This window comes from Humulus lupulus, chromosome X (genome assembly GCF_963169125.1).
Source record: "Humulus lupulus chromosome X, drHumLupu1.1, whole genome shotgun sequence".
Taxonomy (NCBI): Eukaryota; Viridiplantae; Streptophyta; class Magnoliopsida; order Rosales; family Cannabaceae; genus Humulus; species Humulus lupulus.
The window spans coordinates 15,506,972-15,528,866 of record NC_084802.1 but is presented as its reverse complement, the minus strand read 5'-3'; positions in this window follow the sequence as shown (position 1 = coordinate 15,528,866).

Genomic DNA, 21,895 nt, shown 5'->3' with positions numbered 1-21,895 from the left:
TGTTTAATTATTTATTATTTAAAAATATTATTATTGTAAAATATTTGAAAATTTTCATATTTTAATTTGTTTAATTATTTATTATTTTTAAATAATTATCATTGTAAAATATCTCAAAAATAGTATATTTTAATTTGTTTAATTATTTATTATTTTTAAATAATTATCATTGTAAAATATCTCAAAAATATCATATTTTAATTTTTTATTTTACTTTATTTAAGTTTAAGTGTTTACAAACTACCGTTAAATATAAGAATATTCTGTTAAATATAAGAATATTCCGCTAAAGTTAATGAAAAAAAATAAAAAACTGTTAAAACAAAGAATTTCCGTTATCTACACACTTATTATATAGAAGAGATATATATTATATATAGAAGAGATATTTCAAATTTTGAGATATTTATGGTCATGGCTCATGAGTTATATGGTTTAGTGAGAAAAAATAGGTTCTAATTAATTTCTTTTGACTTTAATTTATTTTATTTTTCATTTCCAATGTAATAACAATATATATATTCTAACCTTATTTTTGTCTTGTTAATAGAAATTGTCATTAGTTATAGGTTAATGATTCAAATTATATAGTTGGTTTGGTATATATATTCCTATTACAATTTTCATAATACACTATTTTATTTCTCTTATTCTCTAAAAGTGAAATTCTCTCATATGCATTCTTTCTTTGAGCATTTGGATTCAAGAATCAAAATCTTTCTTCATAATTTTGCTAGAAAGTAAAAATCTCCAGCCTCCGGGTTATATCATTCTTACTCATTTGTTTACACAACAAAAAAGGGGACTTTTAGCAAAAAATCGCGTCATATCTCCGTCGCTAATTTCACTTTTTCCGACGCAAATGTAATGCGCCGGCAATGGTCTTTTTTGGCGACGAAAAAATACGCCGGTAAAAATAAGGTTGCGGCGGTAAAAATTTTTGTCACGATGTTGTGGAAAACACTTTTAGCGGCGCAAAAATGCGCCGGCAAAAGTTGACTTTTTTAGTGGTGCATTTTTACGCCGGGAAAGGTGTATATGTGAAGTTAAGATTGAAACTTTTTGCCGACGTAATTTTGCGCCGATAAAAGTATTTTTAAAATAATAATTTTGATTAAATTACTAATATTACTTTCAATATATTAATATTAATTAATAATTTTCAATTTTAATATATTAATAATTATTTAATTTTTTAGTAATATTATTTAATTAGAAATAAAATTAAAATTTTATAAATAAATAAATAAAAAATTACAACTATTAATATTTATTGTCTCCACCAAACATGAAAAAATAAAAGTAATTTAGTAAAATAAATGTCTCATAAATTAAACTTTAAATAAATAGAAAAAAAGTTCTACAAATGAGTATTGCCTGCCTCATCATTCCCGCCCCCGTCAGCATCATCGTCCTCGTCCGAATCCTGGTCTGGTAAGTCAACAGTAAAACCAAGAGCCAATTCACCAACCTGCTTCAACAAAGCACTGAGCAGGAGATCTTGACGCCGTTGACGACTCTCAAGTTTAGTCGTATGCTTCTTTAGGTTATGATTTTCTAGCATAATGCCCTGATTTTGCTGCAAAATGGTGTCCACTTCAGGTGGCAATTGCCCGGACATTTGAGAAGTTGACGAAGATGCTGCCCTCTTTGCGCCAATTGCCTTCAACCTAGGCAACCCCCCAAACCCTTTCTTATAACGCGAGCGGGGTCCAAGGACATTCGTGACAATATCCATATCAGGCGGGAAATGACTGTCGACATTATCGCCGACACAAGAAGCAGCAGATGATACAGGGGCCGTACTCTGCGATGCTCGACGCTCGGTCATCTCATTCTGCACAATAAAAAACACGTATTTCGAATTCCAATATAACATTATTTGAAAACCTAACTTATAAATTTTTAATATAACAACATATAAAATATAACTTTATTATCTATCTGCCAACATCCTATCATTAATGACTGCAGACCAGTGATTGAAAAAGAATGTAATTAATTTTGTTCCCGTATCAGGGAGCAAGTGGGCTAAAGTAAATTTGGTCATGAAAATCCATATCTGAATCAAAATCATGAAGATGTTGTTGATATATACGGTAAGTGCAGTTAATTCCATTAATGGGGAATTTACGTCTCCAAACATATACATAAACTATATTTGCATGTTTTTGATTCAGATATGGATTTTCATGACCAAATTTACTTTAGTCCACAAGCTCCCTGATACGGGGACAACATTAATTACATTATTTTTTTTATCTTAGTCCACAATCATTAATCATAAAAATATTGGCACATAGATTATGAAGATTTCATTGTTAAAAATTTAATTAATAATTAATAAATAATTACTAATTGACAACAACCAATTAATAATTAATATTTATTAATTATTTACTAAATTTTTTTAAAGTTAAATGATCATAAATTAGTTAAGGTTATGCAACTTACATGTTTTGTCGCCGCTGCATCACTAATCCACTTATCATTCTTCTTGTGGAGGTGCTCGAATGTGTCGATCATGCTCGGGAGCTGGCCAGTAGATGGGTCCATCTAAAAAAGCAAATTATTTAAACATTGTGACATTTATAATATTTTCGTAAATGTAAGGATATAGGTTATTATAATTTTCGTGATCATAAACATGGGCAACGATAGATTTGGAACTGTGTCCTCCTGGTATGGTCATTTTAGCTCGAGCTTCTTTATTTTTCTTCGATATACGCTTCAAAAAGAAAACAGAACTCATTAATCTAAATTGTAATTTTATAATTAAAAATTAATGTAAAATCTACGGCATACCTAGTGAGAATCAGAAGCCCAAAAATCACACAAAATTGCCCAATCAGAAGAAGTAATCAATACAAAAGGTTTTGACTTCGCTCTCTCATTGTCCACCTCTCCTCCAACATCTACCCAGTGTTTCTTCATCGTGTGGCGCCAATCAGTCAGATGTTTTTGCATTTGTCTTACCATGGCATCGTTGATTACTGGATTGTCTTCTGGATAAATGAATTTTTCCTAAAATCACAATTAAAATTGGAATTTGTTAAAATATTATGAAGATAGACAAAATATTTAATAATGAGTTATTAAAGGTTTAAAAAATGCTTACAGATAGTCTCTTTCGAATAACTTCGATATCAGCTGGTTTTACTTGTTCCCAAGCTAGTGTAGTTGGGGGTACGGTGCTACGCAAATAACGAGCCATGGAATTGTTGAACCATTTGCCGTACTTTTGAATAGCTTTTCCAGTTTCTTCGTCAAACTCTACTTTCAAATGACTAACTTTTTTGATGGCCAGCTCCTTCTCGATATTGGCACCGTAATAAGCTTCCCTGCCTCTCTTGGAGCCACCACCTGTGTCATTACTTGTTTCGGCCATTCTACATTAAAATATTCATTAATTAACTAATTCAAATTATGTATGTCTGTTGTTTTTTGTTATAAAATTAACATTTATTCATTATGGTATTTCCAAACTTACCTTATTCCGACCTAGTGGATCCCTTGGAGATAGTAAGGAGTCATGTACTTCTCCTCATTTTTTTAAGATGTTTCTCAAACATCTTGAAAAAATGAGGAGCAGTACATGAATACATTGGCTATCCCCAAGGCATCCACTAGGTGCATCACTATTATTTTTTGTTATAAAATTAATATTTTATTACTTATTGTCTTTCCCAACTTACCCTATTCCAACCTAGTGGATCCCTTGGAGATAGTAAGCAGTCATGTAGTCATTCTCATTTCTTCAAGATGTTTCTCAAACATCTTGAAAAAATGAGAACCACTACATGAATACATTAATTATCCCCAAGGCATCCACTAGGTGCATCACTATAGTTTTTTGTTATTAAATTAACATTTTATTACTTATTGTCTTTCCCAACCTATCCTATTCCGACCTAGTGGATCCCTTGGAGATAGTAAGCAGACATGTGCTAATACTCATTTTTTCAAGATATTTCATCAAATATCTTGAAAAAATGAGTACCAGGACATGAATACATTGACTATCTCCAAGGCATCCACTAGGTGCATCACTATTGTTTTTTGTTATTGAATTAACATTTTATTACTCATTGTCTTTCCCAACCTACCCTATTCCGACCTAGTAGATCCCTTGGAGATAGTAAGCAGACATGTGCGACTACCCATTTTTTCAATATATTTAATCAAATATATTGAAAAAATGAGTACCAGTACATGAATACATTGACGATTCCCAAAGCATCCAATAGGTGCGTGTGTACCTATATCTGATACTATCATTAATTAATGATAATAAATAAAGTTTTTATTGAATTAAATAAAAAGTTACATACACTTGTTTAAATTACATATCACTGTCCTCATCATCACTAACTACAACATCATTACGAACATCACTATCACTATCAACTAGAACATTATCGTCATCCTCATCGTCTTCATACTCGGCCAACGTGTCGTCTTCAAATTCAACTTCATCATCGACAACAAATTCATCTGAACCTTCGCCAACCAAATCATCGACGTTGTGCACTTCAGTGGCATTGACATCAACCCGATCATACTGAAGATTATAAAAAATTGGAAGTTCTACCCACAACTGAAATGAAGAAGAATTAACTTCTTGCAATATTGGTATATCATTTGTGGTCTCAGTATCATCAACATCAGAATTTGAGAAATCCCATACATTCCTTGGAATGTATTCATTAACGAGCCTCCAATCATCCCCATTTTTCACATCTAGAAGATAATACACCAACTTCGCTTGAGATGCGAGAACGAAAGGATCATCTTTATAACATTCTTCTTTCACATATACGCTCGTAAAATTGGATTCCACTTTAATTCTACGTGTATTGAACCATCTACACTTGAATAGGACAACACTGTAACCCATCAAGTAGGACAATTCAATTACTTCTTCCAAAACTCCATAATAGTTCACTCCTTCCTCACTTGGCACCATTACACCACAATTTTGTGTTTTAAGCTTCATATCACGACCACGAGTCACAAATTTCACACCATTCACTATCATCCCTGTATATGAATACACGGTGCCGCTTGATTTGTTTGCGAGAGCATACAATTCATTATTCACTTCAGTAGGTGTTGACTCATGCAAACCATTCACCTATCAACATTAACATTGAAAGTTAGTTTTGGATTGATTAAGTGGGGTTTCAGAAAAGAATTGACTAATATACATACTCATTCTTTGAACCACTGAGGAAAATCAGTTTCTTGTTGAACTTCAAGATTCGAGCCCCCCCGTCTTCTTAATTCATCCATATGCTCACTACAAATGAACAACAAAATTATGATTTTGGCATTTACTCGGTATGTAAACCAAACATCATTATTGAAAAAATACTAGAAAACACACCTAAGGTACTCCTTAATTTCGGCACAATTGTTCAAGATATACCACTCAGCCTTTTGCTTTAACTGCGGATTGAGGAGCATACTTGATTTCTTACCAAATGGAAGACCAACAGTCTTATAAATAGAATATTCCCGATTTGGTTGGGATTCAACGCGATCGTCATTCCTCTCAGGTCGATTGAATCGAGTCTCAACCCCCCGCAGGTACATTGAGCAAGAGGTTAAAGCCTCGTTCACCATGTAAGCTTCTGTGATTGAACCTTCCGGACGTGCACGATTTCTTACATACTGTTTATAAACTGCCATCGAACGTTAAATGGGATACATCCACCTAAAGTGCACGGGACTGCCAAGAATTGCCTCTTTCGGAAGATGCAAAACCAAATGCACCATAATGTCGAAAAATGCTGGAGGAAATATCATTTCCAACTTGCATAAAATGGTGATAATGTCTGTCTCCATCTTCTCAAGGTCTTTCACATTCAAAGTCCGTGCACAAAGTTTTTTGAAAAAACCGCACAACTCAATAATTGGCTTCCGAACTTCAGGAACCAAAAACGACCTAATTGCGATGGGCAACAACTGCTGAAACAACACGTGGCAATTGTGTGATTTCAGCCCAGTTATCTTGCCATCATTGACATTGACATTCTTCGAAAGGTTTGCAGCAAAACCGTCCGGGAATTCAACTGACTTCACAAATTCACAGAAAACTCGACGCTCCGGGACACTGAGGGTGTAACTGGCGTACGGTTTCTTCCACTTGTTTCCCTCTTTGCGGAGGTGGAGTTTTTCCCTAATTTTCATGTCTGCTAGATCAAGTCTTGCCTTGTCAGTGTCTTTAGATTTTCCCTCTAAGTTCAACAAAGTTCCCAAGACAATGTCGCAAACATTCTTCTCAATGTGCATTACATCCAAATTATGCCTCAACAATAACTCCTTCCAATAATCAAGCTCGAAAAATATGCTCTTCTTCGACCAATTAAGTTCAATCGGAGCCCTTTTGCGTTTCACACCACCAAATTCTTTGTGTTTCCCAGGATGTCTAATCAGTAAATTCTCTAATTGCTTCAACACATCATCACCGGAGTAATCTTTCGGTGGTGGCCTGAGTTCCTTGTTACCGTCGAATAGTGCTCGTTTGCTCCTCCATTCATGATCCATATCAAGAAACCTCCTATGGCCAATGTATGCAATTTTACTTCTAATCCTGTTGACGCCGTTTTTCGTCAACAGATAAAAGAAGAGAGCACGTAAACAATTTAAGACAATGGCCAAAAATAAACAAACGAATCAGACACGGTTTTTTACGTGGTTCAGCAGTTAAATCTGCCTAGTCCACGAGTCTCTGTTATTAATCTCAAGATTATCTCTGAACAATTCTTTAGCAAAAATTTTCCAGAGTTTTCTCTCAAGGATCAGAATTTCGGTCCTTTACAATGGTGCATGCCTTCTCTATTTATAGAGAAGGGTGCAAAATACTATCCCACATATTTTGGGTAGTTACTCTTTTGTGAATACAAATAAATGGCTTTAAATGCCAATAATCAGATATTAAAGGAAACGTCCCCCAAAGATCAGGGGGCGTATAACTGTATTAAATAATATCCCACAATTCTTGGGGATTTACATCAATTAATGAGGGCTACATCTCATAGTTATTATACTTGTAGATATTCAAGGTGGTTATAGCGTATCTTCAAGGCTCCAGCATTTCTGGTCTCATGTCATTGTGCGAGCCACTGACATCTCCCGAGCTAACGTTTATTTCGAGATGGGACATCGAGCTCAAGAATCATCCTCCGAAGTTCCTGAAGATGAAGGTGTTCTCGGAGCTACCTTTCGAGATCGAGGTCATTTCGAGATCACCGCATTCGAGATCATACATCATACTCTGCAGGCTCGACTTACAATCCTAGATCATTCTAATCCTCACGAGACCATTTGTTGTGAACTCAGCTTTCGAGGTCATATTTACTATGGCTCGAAATCTGGGTATAACATTTTGCCCCCTCAAAAGTATTTGTTCGAATCCTAAGAGAAGGAAACTTTTGAACTACTCTTTTCGGGAACCATACCGTCACACTCTTGAAAATGGACACGTGCCAGATGGGTATTGCTCACTTTAGGTACTGTACCTTGGGAATACGCCCACGATCGTTCGTCTGACAACTTTTCGGCGCCATCTTGTCACCGATTCCCATCCATTCGATCTGTTGAGGAATTTAATCAACGCTCCTGATTAATTCAGTTTTCCCACCTATATATACAAGACCCCCTCTTCGTCTTCTTCACATTTGTTCATCACAAGCCAGAAAAAAGAAAAACACTCCCTAAACTTCTTATCACAGTTTATACTCATTGCATGTTTTCTAGGCCGAAGAAACAAAGGAACCCTGGTTTGTACGAGTCAGTGAGTTCTTTCTTGCAACCTCTTCTCCACTCGACGATTTCGCTGCAATCACCATCACTGTGTAAGTACGCCATTTTTGTTGTTCTTTTTATACTGTGTTTGCTGTGTATGTTAGTTTACGTTCTTAGCATGATGCGATAGGAGGTTTTGAACCGATAGGTTCTTAGGCTTTCTGGATTTTCACTCTGGATGTTCGTCTCTGGTTTATACCCAGTTTCGACGTTTGAATGTGGTTCCCATTTTCTGGGTTTTGAAATTCTTAGGCAGCGTTTCTTGTACATTAAGCTTTCGGATAAAAACATGGGCTTTGACAAATACACGAAACCCAAAAACGCTTTTCCTGGCTAACCGCCACTCTCCTTTCCCTTGAATTTCGGGACTTTAAAAAAAAAATCATCCACGCTTCTTTTCCTTTCCTGTGGAACACGCGCTCTGACCCTTTAGTGAAGGTCTCAATACTTAAGTTTCTTGTCCTTAAATCTCCGAGCTCATCCTGTCGAGCTCGTGATTTTTGCATGCATGGCCCTCACCATTTTTTTTTTCTCGTTAGATGTCACAGAATCCGGAAAGACGATGGGGGTCATTACGAGCAATTCCTTACGAGCCCAAATCTCCGAGCCCGGAATCGATCTTTGCCCGGAACCAGCATCGGATTAAAGAATACGAGATCGCACGCGAGCAAGAAGACATTCGAGCCCACTATCGTCGCCAGATAGACGAGGTCATTGAAAAGAAGAGAAGGGTTCTTCGGGAAGCCATCTATCCGGAGCCTAACCCAGGACCTAGGCCAGTTCCCCTCGACCCTGCGTTAAAAGTCACGGTAGCATACCACCCGGGGGAACTTCAGTTTTCCTTAATGGCAGAGCCTTCGTCTTCGCAGCCTAGGAGGGAGATGTTTGAAGCCGAATTCTACCCGAGCTCGGTTACCACCACCGACCAAATAACTGATATCCTGGCCATCCATGGCCTTAGCTCGTTGGACACACTGAAGTGTCGAGCTCCGAAAAGGCATGAACGGAGCTGTTTCGCTCCTGGGGGCCGCGATTCCAGTGTGAAATACGCGGCCTGGAGCCAGGAACATATAAGGGCAGGAGCTTTGCTGCCCCTGAAGTCCTTTTTCCGAGACTTCATCGATTTCGTTGGGTTGGCTCCATTCCAACTCAACACCAACTCATACAGGGTGCTGTCTGCCCTGAGGTCCTTATTCCACGAGCTGGGGTGGATAGGACCTTCACCCCAAGAGATTTTATATCTCTTTTGTTTGAAGAGTAATCCCTCCCGAGCTCAGGGAGGAGATGGTTTCTACTATCTTTCGAGCTACCCCAAAGAGACGAAGATCTTTGAAGATCTTCCGAACCACCCCCCTGACTTCAAGAAGGATTTTTTCTGGACAGACGGTCTGTTCCCGTCTCGACATCGTTTGTTTAGGCGGATTCGTAAGTATTCTCGTTACTTTCTATTTTTGAGCTCGAATTTTTAGCCCTTGAATCCATGTTTAGTTGAAGTGTATCTCGTCTTTCAGCTAACTTTCAGCGTCCCACTCCTGACGAAACAATGAAGGAGCACAGAGAGGCCCTGCTCCGACTCCCATACGGCAGGAGGTCTCTCTCATTTCTATTACATGAGGACAAGCTGCGAGCTTGTGGGTTGTTGGGACAGGGCCAGTCAACCTCTGACTGGTCCAGTAATAAATATGAACGCTGGGAGGAAGTGCCACTGCCCACAGGCATCCTTCCTCTGAGGAGAGAAAGGAAAGCATCTCTCCCAACTCGCTCGAGAAGTCCGCGGTCGGGAAATGAGGCCAATGACGAAGCCTCGAGTTCGGACTCCGGAGGAGGTAAAACCCTTCCTACTTCGCGAATGTGGTCCCCCACTTTGTTAAAACATAGGCCCAATAGACTAGTCTCGTGCCCACATGATAGATACCACTTCTACATATGGAGTTGGGTAGATGACTGTGTCCATAGGTTTGATAGTGGGCTCGGGAAATATGATACCATGTACACCACGGACGAGGTGTGGAATGGGATAGCGGTGCAGTATGGGACCAATGACTATAGGGACCTCTCGAGGTTGTCACCAACTTATAGGGAAGGCACTCCCCCCGCCTCTTCTGAAGACGGGGGAATTTCATGGTCCCCAAGCTCGAGCTCGGGGAAGAGTCCCAGTTAGGTTTTTTCTTCAACTGGTTTACATCTTTTCCCAAAGTTATTATCATTGTTTAACTCACCGTCATTATGCAGGTGCCATGAATCCCGACCTCGACGCCGTGCTCTTTAGTGATGGGGGAGCTGGCGCCCAGAAGAGCAAACGCCCGAGGATACCAAAGAGGCCCGACCGACAGTCCAAGGTATCTAAACGTCACGAGACGACTCCCACGGCCCAGATTACTGTGGACACCTCCAAGGAGCCGACTGCCCAGGTTGATGGCTCAGGCTCTACTGCATCCATCTCGCAGCTTCCCACCGAGACCCGGTTAATAGTTGCTCGGCCTCCGAAGAAACCTTCTACCTCAACGGTTCAGCTGCCAACGGCCCGAACTCATACTGAGGAATATGTACTTGATGGCGCCGCTGGGGCAGAAGGGGTGCTTCTCAGCTCGGACGTCCTTTCTCGGGTGGGTCAGAGCTTTTCTGGCTTTGGTGCCGACCACTGGGACCTCGTGCGCAAGGCCTCGGACTGCAACACTCTTTATGAGAAGAGTATCGAACTCTCCGCCGCGGTAGTCTTCTCAATTCTATTTAGAGTATTTATGTCTTAGAGTATTTATGTCTTTGATTATAATTCTGATTCATTCTTTGTGTTTCAGGCCCTTGTTGTTTCAGCGCAACTCAACTACAAGCTGACCAACGAGGTGCAAACGAGCTTATCTCTGGCTCAAAAGTCAAAGGATCTCGAGCTGAAGATGATTGACGAGCTCAAAGACTCGAAGTCTGAAATTGAAAAATTGAAGACCCGTCTCGAGGAGCTTGAAAAGTCAAACGCTGAGCTCGAGAAGGCCAAAGCCAAGCTCGAAGAGGAGAAGTCTGCCACCCTCGATTTCATGGAAAGCGAGAAGACCCGCCTCCTGAATGAGTCTAAGGAGCAGAGGGAGAAAGCGGTCGACCAGGCCATGTACAAACTTTGGGTCGATAATGCCGATCTTGACACCAGCTTCCTGGGTCCTCTCGAAGCCACATATGTTGAGCGGTGGAATGCCCGTCTTTTGGCAAGTACAGCTGCTCGAGAGGCGGCCCAGCAGGATAGTCATGCTATTCGTCCTAGAGGGTCTGGTGATATCGCTGTTGAGAAGGCCAAGGATACTCTTCTTCCTTAAATCCGATCTCGGAGAGATCAGTTATCGGGGCTGCGTCCCCTCATTCTTGTAACTATTTAAATTTGTGCCCACGGGGCTGACACAATTTCTTTAACTTTTTCTTTTATATGCTTTACATTTCTTGGCTCGAAATATTTTGCATTTTTCTTGCATTGATGAGTTATGTTTATTTAATTCATACAAACATAGTTTAGATTTAGGCTCGAAATTCGATGCATTCATGCATAGTTTATTCGAATTATCCGCTTCCAACCTCGTTATTTATCAAGGTCGGACATTACTTTAACCATGAACTGAAAAGTACTTATATGGCATGTAATATGAATGATTTGGTTATATCTCTGTCACTTTTCCCCATCCTCAATATCTTGGCTCCGAGGTTATGAGTTCGAAACTATTTTTCTAAGATATTCCAGCCTCGATTTCGACATATTTCGCAATAGGTCTAGGCTCCCATTTATCATTGATCGATAATTTGGCTGGTTTGTTCCAAATCTGTTGTTTGCACATCTGGTTAACTCCAAATATTTAGGTTTTTTTATGGTTCGGTTATGTCCGAACTATCTAAGCTCGCGTATTTGGTCATGTCCAAATACGTTATGTTTTTGATGGTTCGGTTATGTCCGAACTATCTAAGATCGCGTACTTGGTTATGTCCAAATACTTTATGTTTTTGATAATTCGGTTATGTCCGAACTATCTAAGATCGCGTATTTGGTCATGTCCAAATACTTTATGTTTTTGATGGTTCGGTTATGTCCGAACTATCTAAGATCGCGTACTTGGTTATGTCCAAATACTTTATGTTTTTGATAATTCGATTATGTCCGAACTATCTAAGATCGCGTACTTGGTTATGTCCAAATACTTTGTACGTTTTTGATAACTCGGCTAAGTCCGAACTATCTAAGCTCGCGTATTTGGTTATATCCAAATACTTCATGTTTTATTTATTACTTTTTATTTTTTAAGCTGGTGGTATGTATGCCAATGATGCCCCCTTAATATCCTATGAGTGTGACCATAGGTTATTAACTTAAGAGAGATTACAAAAATAAAAAATAAATTACATGCGGAACAAAGTAGACATGTCATTCAAAAACAAAGAAACATAGATAGAAAATCATGGTTACAGGCAACACTTTTCCTATACTATTGATAATAAGGTCTAAGGTGTTCGCCATTCCATGCTCGTGGTAGGAGGCTCCCATCTAATCTCGCAAGTTTGTATACGCCAGGGCGGATGACTGATTCTATCTGGTATGGTCCTTCCCAGTTTGGCCCGAGTACTCCTGCTGTTGGATCTCGAGTTGCTAAGAATGCGCGTCTCAATACCAGATCTCCTATTCCGAACTTTCGATCTCGAACCCTTTTATTGAAATATCTTGTGGTTCGTTGCTGGTAAGCAGGATTTCTCAGCTGAGCCTCCTCCCTTTTTTCTTCGATCAAGTCTAGGGTTTCTTCGAGCTGAGTATGATTGGAGCACTGGTCGTAAATCTGAGTTCGAATCGTTGGAATTTCGACCTCAATGGGCAACATTGCCTCGCAGCCGTATGCTAGAGAAAATGGGGTATGTCCAGTTGATGTCTGAGCTGTAGTTCTATATCCCCAAAGGACTTGAGGTAATTCCTCAGGCCATCGTCCCTTTGCTTCTTCCAACTTTTTCTTCAAAGAACTTTTGAGAGTTTTATTAACGGCTTCGACTTGACCATTCGCCTGAGGGTGAGCTACTGACGAAAAACTCTTTATTATACCGTTCTTGTTACAAAAGTTCGTAAATAAGTCGCAATCAAACTGGGTTCCGTTGTCAGACACAATCTTTCTTGGCACTCCATATCGGCATACGATGTTCTTTATCACGAAATCTAGGATCTTCTTCGAAGTTATGGTCGCCAATGGTTCAGCCTCCGTCCATTTTGTGAAGTAATCAACCGCGACCACAGCATACTTTACTCCTCCTTTGCCAGTTGGGAGCGAGCCTATGAGGTCGATCCCCCACACCGCAGGTGGAGCTCGGGGATGTCAACATGGTCAACATGGCCATGGGGATGTCAACGTGGTCAGTTCAGAAGGTGGAGCTCGGGGTATCGTGGCGAATCTCTGGCATTTGTCGCACTTTTTCACGTACTCGAAAGAGTCCGTTTTAATGGTTGGCCAGAAATATCCTTGGCGTATAATCTTCTTGGATAGGCTATGCCCCCCGGTATGATCTCCGCAGAACCCTTCATGAATTTCTTCAATAATCTTCTTTGCCTCAGGGGGAGTCACACATCTGAGCAATGTCATGGAATACCCTCTTCTGTATAGCCTTCCGTCCAGGATGGTGTAACGAGGAAGTTGATACATTAGTTTCCGAGCCTGATTTCGATCTTTTGGAAGAATTCCATTTTCGAGGTACTCAACGATCGGGCTCATCCAGGTCGGTTCTGTCTCGATCATACACACATCTTCCTCGTCTGGCTCAGTAATGCTGGGTGCTGACAGGTGTTCTATGGGTACAACATTCAGCTCCTCATTTTCGGCGGAAGTGGCGAGCCGAGCTAAGGCATCTGCATTTGAGTTTTGTTCTCGGGGAACCTGTTCGATCGCATAAAACTCGAAAAACTCCAATGCGGATTTTGCCTTCTCCAGATAAGCTGCCATTTTTGTGCCACGAGCCTGGTACTCTCCCAAGATTTGATTTACCACGAGCTGGGAGTCGCTGTAACAATGTATAGCTTTGGCCTTGAGCTCTTTTGCTATTTGCAGTCCCGCAAGTAAAGCCTCATACTCAGCTTCATTATTAGATGCTTTAAAGCCGAACCTTAAAGCAGAGTGAAATTTTCTCCCTGCAGGAGTGATCAGAATAACTCCTGCCCCCGCTCCATTTTCATTTGACGACCCGTCGACGTAAAGTTTCCACAGCTCGTGGGCCGTGGTTGTTACCTCGTCGTCGGCTGTACCGGTGCACTCCACTATAAAATCCGCCAACGCTTGTGCCTTAATGGTTGTTCTCAGATGGTAGGTGATCTCGAACTGTCCGAGCTCAACAGCACATTTAAGGAGTCGACCAGACGCCTCTGGTTTGGACAAGACTTGCCTTAGTGGTTGATCTGTTAGTACATGGATAGGATGCGCTTGAAAGTAAGGGCGGAGCTTGCGAGATGAGTGGATTAGGCTGAGGGCGAGCTTCTCCATCAGTGGGTATCTTGACTCTGCCCCCAGTAATCTTTTACTGATGTAGTAGACAGGTTTCTGTATTCTCTCTTCTTCTCGAACTAGCACCGCGCTTATTGCGTGTTCAGTTGTTGAGAGGTATAGGAACAGTACTTCTCCCGTCTCAGGCTTCGATAGGATGGGTGGTTCGGCTAAGTGCCTTTTGAGCTCCTGAAAGGCTAGTTCGCACTCTTCTGTCCATTCGAACTTCTTACTTCCTTTCAATAAGTTGAAGAATAGGAGACCGCGGTCCGTTGACTTCGAAATGAACATGCTCAGAGCTGCCATCCTGCCAGTCAAGCTTTGAACATCTTTATGCTTCCGAGGTGAAGGCATATCGATCAGGGCCTTTATTTTATCGGGATTAGCCTCGATTCCACGAGAGTTGACAATGAAACCCAGAAATTTCCCTGAAGACACCCCAAAAGTGCACTTCTGAGGATTCAACTTCATGTTGTACTTTCTGAGCACGCCAAAGCACTCTTCGAGGTCATCACCATGGTTCTTGTTAAGTTGAGACTTTACAAGCATGTCATCAACATAAACTTCCATGTTGTTCCCTATTTGCTCTGAGAACATCATGTTTACGAGCCGCTGGTACGTGGCTCCGGCATTCTTGAGTCTGAATGGCATGACATTGTAGCAGTAGAGCCCTTTATCGGTGATGAAGCTCGTATGCTCTTGGTCGGGGGCATGCATGGGAATCTGGTTATATCCAGAATAGGCATCCATGAACGACATCAGACCATGCCCCGCCGTGGCGTCTACGAGCTGGTCAATTCTCGGCAGGGGAAAACAGTCTTTCGGGCAGGCCTTGTTGAGGTATGAGTAGTCAATGCACGTTCTCCACGTCCCATTGGGTTTCGGGACCAACACTGGATTGGCCACCCAGTTTGGGTAAAAAGCGTCCCTTATGAAATTATTTGCTTTCAGCCTGTCCACCTCCTCCTTTAGTGCTTTCTTTCTGTCTTCATCCAGCTGCCTTCGCTTTTGCTGCTTCGGGGGAAAGCTTTTGTCTATATTCAATGCGTGGCTCGCTACATTAGGGCTTATTCCCACCATGTCAGAGTGTGACCACGCGAAGACATCCTAGTTTTTCTTCAGAAAGCAAATTAATTGCTATTTTGATTCGTCTTGGAGGTGTTTCCCGACCTTCACTTTCTTTGAGGGGTCAGCTTCCTCGAGCTGAACCTCTTCGAGCTCTTCCAAAGGTTGGAGGTCAACCTTCTCCTCAATCCTCGGATCGATCTCCTCATCAATTTCTAAAACTGTCCCATCTTTATTCTGTATGACAACGAGTGCTTGAGCGCTCGTTTGTTTCTTTCCCCTCAAGGAAATGCTGTAGCACTCCCTTCCTGCCAATTGATCTCCTTTCAATGTTCCGACTCCACTTGGAGTTGGGAACTTAAGGGCTAGATGCCTTACAGATGAAACTGCCCCCAGCCCGACCAGGGCGGGTCTCCCGAGCAATACATTGTAGGCAAATGGTAACTCTACTACCACGAACTCCATCATCTTGGTCACCGAGACTGGATAGTCTCCCAAGGTCACAGGGAGTTCGATGGACCCCATACAGGCGGTTCCTTCTCCAGAAAAGTCGTACAACGTGGTTGCACAAGCCATCAGGTCGCGAAGGGAGAGTCCCATTTTTTCTAGTGTTGCTTTATAAAGAATGTTAACTGAGCTCCCATTGTCTATGAGAACTCGGCGCACTCTTTTGTTGGCAAGCTGTAGGGTGATGACAAGTGGATCATGATGAGGGAACTGGACATGGGAGGCCTCCTCCTCGGTGAAGGTTATAGGCTGAGTTTCAACCCTTTGGCTTTTTGGTGCCCTTGGTTCGGGTTCATAAGGAGACCCGTCCCCTGTCTTCAGCTCATTCACATATCGCTTTTGAGCATTTCTGCCCCCTCCTGCGAGATGAGGACCTCCCGAGATGGTTATTACGTCCTCTCCATCTATCGGCGGAGGCTTGTCTTCATCCCGAGATCGGGAGTTATTATTCTGTGCTGCCGGAAGCGCGGCTACTCTCTGGCTGGCAGTAGCCTGTCCAGTATTCTGGTTTTTGACATACTGCCGGAAATAACCTCTCGAGATCAACCCTTCGATCTCGTCCTTCAGCTGTCGGCACTCATCAGTTGTGTGTCCGGTGTCCCTATGAAACCGACAATACTTGCTGGAATCCCTCTTGGACTTTTGATTCCTCATAGGGTCCGGACGCCTGAAGGGGACCTGGTTTTCATTAGCCAGGTATATGTTTTCCCGAGACTCGTTGAGCTCGGTGTGCACTTTATATACGGAGAAATACCTTTCTCCTTTTTTCTTCTTTCCTCCATCAGCCTCGGGGTTATTTCCCTCGCTCTTTTTCCTCTTGGAGGGATTCTCCGAGGTAGGCTGTGGAGCTGCTGGGTCAGCCGAGGTTGAGGCGGAGTTAATGTTTATCGTTGTAGTTTCGGTCTGCGAGGTCGCCTTGAGCGTTGACCTCGCCTCCTCTACATTGACAAATCTCTGCGCCCGTCTGTTAAACTCGGTTATCGACCTCACCGGTTTCCCTTGCATGTCATCCCAAAGGGCACTCCCGGGTAAAACACCAGCTCGGATAGCCATTAGGTGCCCACTGTCATCCACATCTCGAGCTCGGGCGACCTCAAGATTAAATCTTGTTAGATAGCTTTTCAGTGTTTCACCCGGCTGTTGTCGGACGTTGGTCAAAGTGGATGCCTCTGGTCTGACTCCCATCATAGCCCGGAACTTCTTCTTGAAGTCCCTAGACAACTGATCCCATGAGGTTATCGAGTGTCTCTTGTACTTCTCGAACCAACTCTTGGCAGGTCCGGCTAACGACGTTGGAAACAACATGCATCTGAGCTCGTAGCCCACGTTACTAGCTCTCATGATAGTGTTGAATGTACTCAGGTGGCTACATGGGTCGGTTTTTCCTTCAAATGCTGGGATGTGAGGAATCCGGAACCCTTGGGGAAACTGAGTGTTAGAAATATTGGGAGCAAACGGCTCTAGCTCCTCATCAGAGTCCTCATATCGACCGTTCCCTCGTTCATTCTTCAAAAGCCTAAAGGCTTTTTCGAGCTGATCAATCCTTTCTTGGACTGGGTCCTTAGGGGGTGTCTGGAATTGCCGGTCATTGATTATGATCCCAGGCTCGCGTCTCCGTGAGGGATCTCTACGCCCATTTAGGTGATTCCTTAGGTCTGGATTCGTCTGATCTCCCTTCCCCCTGCTCTGATTCAGATGATTCCGCAGGTCGGGATGGGTCTTGCGGCTTCCAGTATTTTTACGACCTCGGTCGCGTTTACTGACGGACCTGGTTTCTTCGGACTCGTCACTGGTGAAACTTATTGATCGGTCATTTCGTGGTGAATCCTTTCTATGTCGCCTTGTCTCCGCAGTGCGAGACCGGGATGTCTGACTTCTCTCAGATTGTGCGCCTCTCCGCTCCTGGAAAGTCTCCCTGTGTCCTTGCCTATCCCCCGTACGCCCTTGACCCTGATTTTGAACAGGTTGAGCGTTTCTACGGGGAGGTGAAGGATATCTTATGGGAGACGGAGGGAACCGTATAGGTGACGGTGGTTGTCGTCCTTGCTTCGGCCTAGAGGGCCCAGAATTTGCCCGAGATGGGCCAGTTGCGTTCGGTGCACTACCAGGAACCTGAGTCCGAGCCTCGGTAGGAGCTCGGTTATTCTCAGTTCCTGCAGGTGCTTCCGCAGGTGTATTAGGCGGGACCCGAGCCCGGGTACTCCTCTGAGGCCTAGAAGGGGCGGATGGCTCTGCTGGTGTTGGAGGTTGTGCCGGCCTCCTTGTGGCAGCATTTTTTCGTGGACGTCCACGGGGCCTCCGGGGAGGAACGTGCACGTCCCTTGGAGGAGGGACTTGGTCTTCGCGCGGAGGCGGGGGCTGAGCCACCTGCGCCTCTGCGGCTATCCTAGTCAACTCCTCGTTACGTTTGTTGGCTTCTGCCAACAACTGTTTCAGCTGCCGATTCTCTAATTCTACAATAGGGACATAACGTTCAGGGTTATAGTACATGTCCTCATCCCTTGGTTGTGGAGGTGGCCCCCGGGAATCGGAGGACCCACTCCTTTCATCAGCGTCCGGGTTCTCCATTGGCTGTTTTCCAGGACGCCTTGGGTAATTTTCTTCAGGAGTGTTCTGATTGTTTGCAGCCATGAATCTCTCAGGGATGAATGCTTAAGGCTCTCAATGAAAGCACCAAACTGTTGACGTCGTTTTTCGTCAACAGATAAAAGAAGAGAGCACGTAAACAATTTAAGACAATGGCCAAAAATAAACAAACAAATCAGACACGGTTTTTTACGTGGTTCAGCAGTTAAATCTGCATAGTCCACGAGTCTCTATTATTAATCTCAAGATTATCTCTGAACAATTCTTTAGCAAGAATTTTCCAGAGTTTTCTCTCAAGGATCAGAATTTCGGTCCTTTACAATGGTGCATGCCTTCTCTATTTATAGAGAAGGGTGCAGAATACTATCCCACATATTTTGGGTAGTTACTCTTTTGTGAATACAAATAAATGGCTTTAAATGCCAATAATCAGATATTAAAGGAAACGTCCCCCAAGGATCAGGGGGCGTATAACTGTATTAAATAATATCCCACAATTCTTGGGGATTTACATCAATTAATGAGGGCTACATCTCATAGTTATTATACTTGTAGATATTCAAGGTGGTTATAGCGTATCTTCAAGGCTCCAGCATTTCTGGTCTCATGTCATTGTGCGAGCCACTGAAATCTCCCGAGCTAACGTTTATTTCGAGATGGGACATCGAGCTCAAGAATCATCCTCCGAAGTTCCTGAAGATGAAGGTGTTCTCGGAGCTACCTTTCGATATCGAGGTCATTTCGAGATCACCGCATTCGAGATCATACATCATACTCTGCAGGCTCGACTTACAATCCTAGATCATTCTAATCCTCACGAGACCATTTGTTGCGAACTCAGCTTTCGAGGTCATATTTACTATGGCTCGAAATCTGGGTATAACAAATCCCTATAGAGGGAGTTTCTTCATTGCATGTGGGACACGCCTTGTACCCTTTTGTGCTCCACCCAGACATCATAGCATAAGCTGGGTAGTCGTTAATGGTCCACAAGATTGCTGCACGCATATTGAACAAGGTACTATTGTATGCATCTCGTGTCTCGACACCATTCACCCATAACTCCTTCAACTCGTCAACCAAATGTCTCATATAGACATCGATATCTTTTCCAGGTGAAGAAGGACCTGGAATTAGAATAGACAACATTAATGAATGTGGTTTCATGCACTTCCACCGCGGCAAGTTGTATGGGACAAGTATCACAGGCCACATGCTGTAAGAGTTGCTCATGTTCCCAAAAGGATTGAAACCATCTGTAGCCAACCCAAGCCTAACATTTCGAGGTTCGGCTGCGAAAGATGGGTACAACTCATCAAGGTGCTTCCACGCCTTACTGTCAGCGGGGTGCCTCATCACACCATCTTCCCTTGGCCTTTTAGAATAGTGTCATCTCATATCCTCTGCAGTATATCTGGAACTGTACAGCCTTTTCAATCTCGGTGTCAACAGAAAGTACCGCATGACCTTATGGGCCACTTTCTTCCCGTTCCCACGATTATCTTGCCAGCGACACTCACCACAAACCGGACAGAATTCCAAATTCGCATTCTCCTTCCAAAACAGTGCACAGTCATGCTTGCAAGCATCGATGGACTCATATCCCAATCCAATAGTCCGCAACTTTGCCTTCGCCTCATAGTTAGACTTAGGTAAATTTGTTCTGTCAGGCATAGCGTCGACTAACAATTCCAGCAAACCATCAAAGTAATGATTGCTGCACTTATTAATAACTTTGAGATGCATCAGCTTCACCAAGAAGTTCAACGCGGAATACTTTCGGCAACCCGGGTACAGTTCACTTGACATCTCCTTAAATAAATTGTCATACTTGTCGCGATGTTGAGGATCATCTTGGGGAAGATCATTATAGTTTCCAGCGGGAACGTCATCTTTAGCGTAAACATCCTCCAGGATATCCGCTATCTCATCTCTATCATGATCTCGTACCACAGCTGGTGGCGATGGCAGCGCCTCTCCATGGTAATGCCACACTTTGTAGGACTGTACGATGCCATTGTTGAATAAATGTATCGAAATTGCTTTTATAGGCTGGAACTTAACATTCCCACATTTCTTGCACGGACAGCGAACCAAACCCCGATCGTTCAACTGATTTTTGGCGATATCGAAGAACTCCTTAACACCATTTCTATACTCCAGAGACCAACGATTCCTCGTACTCATCCAGCTCCTGTCGCTCGCCATCTTTAAGCGAAATAATTAAGAAAATATTAATAATTGTCTTAAAATGAGGGAAGTGATAGTCAAAGTATTTCATGACTGTTTGTCTCCCTAATTATCACTAACTGATAATAATATCCTATCTCTGGCAAATGACACGTGGCACCACATGATTGGTACACATTATTATTATTTTAAATAATTTTTCATAAAAAAAATCATTTTATATTTTTCATTTTAAAAAAAAAATCCAATTTATTGCTTTTCAATTTAAAAGTAACAAAAAATAAAATTTTCTCATTTTTTCAAAAAAAATATCAAATTTGTTGCTTTTAATCAATTATTTAAGATTAAGTAAAAAAAATATTTAATCTTAAATTATTGCTTGGATTTTAAACAAAATTACTTAATCTTTAATTGAAAAAAAGAAGACAAAATGATAAATAGGAAGATTTTAATAATAATAATAATAAATTAAAAAATTTGAGGATATTAACAATAAAAAATTAAATTTAAAAAAAATGTATTTTTCATATTTAATCTTAAATTGAAAAAAAGTTTGATTTTTTTATTAAAAAAATGTAAATTTTATTTTTTGTTAAATTGAAAAATAAATTGAAAATTATTTTAAGAATAATAACAATGTGGACAAATCATGTAGTATCACGTGTCCTTTGACTAGTCAACTTTAACATTTACTTATTTATTACTTTTATTTTAAAATTAATTTAATTATACATTAATTTCATTTTGTAATTTTTTATTAAATTCTTCAATTTGTATTCGATTATTTACTTAATCAATAACAATTTTATTATATTTATATTTTACTTAATTATATTTTATTAAATCATTTATATTTTTAATTTTTTTCAATTACAAAACATCTAATATTAATGTTAAAATCAATTATTATGATTGGTAATTTTATTTTATTTAAATTATAGTTAAAAATTATTTTTTGATGAATTTTTAATTATACTTAAATTTTTATTTAATTAATTATTAAATTTTTTATTAATTTTACTAACTCTAACAAAATTTGGGCAGCATAACGACAATATTTCAAACTATCCCAAAAATTGAAAAACCTACAAATTAAATACATATATACCCAGAATATTCCCAGATCATACAAAACATATATATGCATTAACAAATACATCACTTCACATATATACAAATATTTAACCACAAAAAAACATATACCAAAACTAATTTTTTTGTTAATACAAAAAAAATTATTAAATACATATTTACAA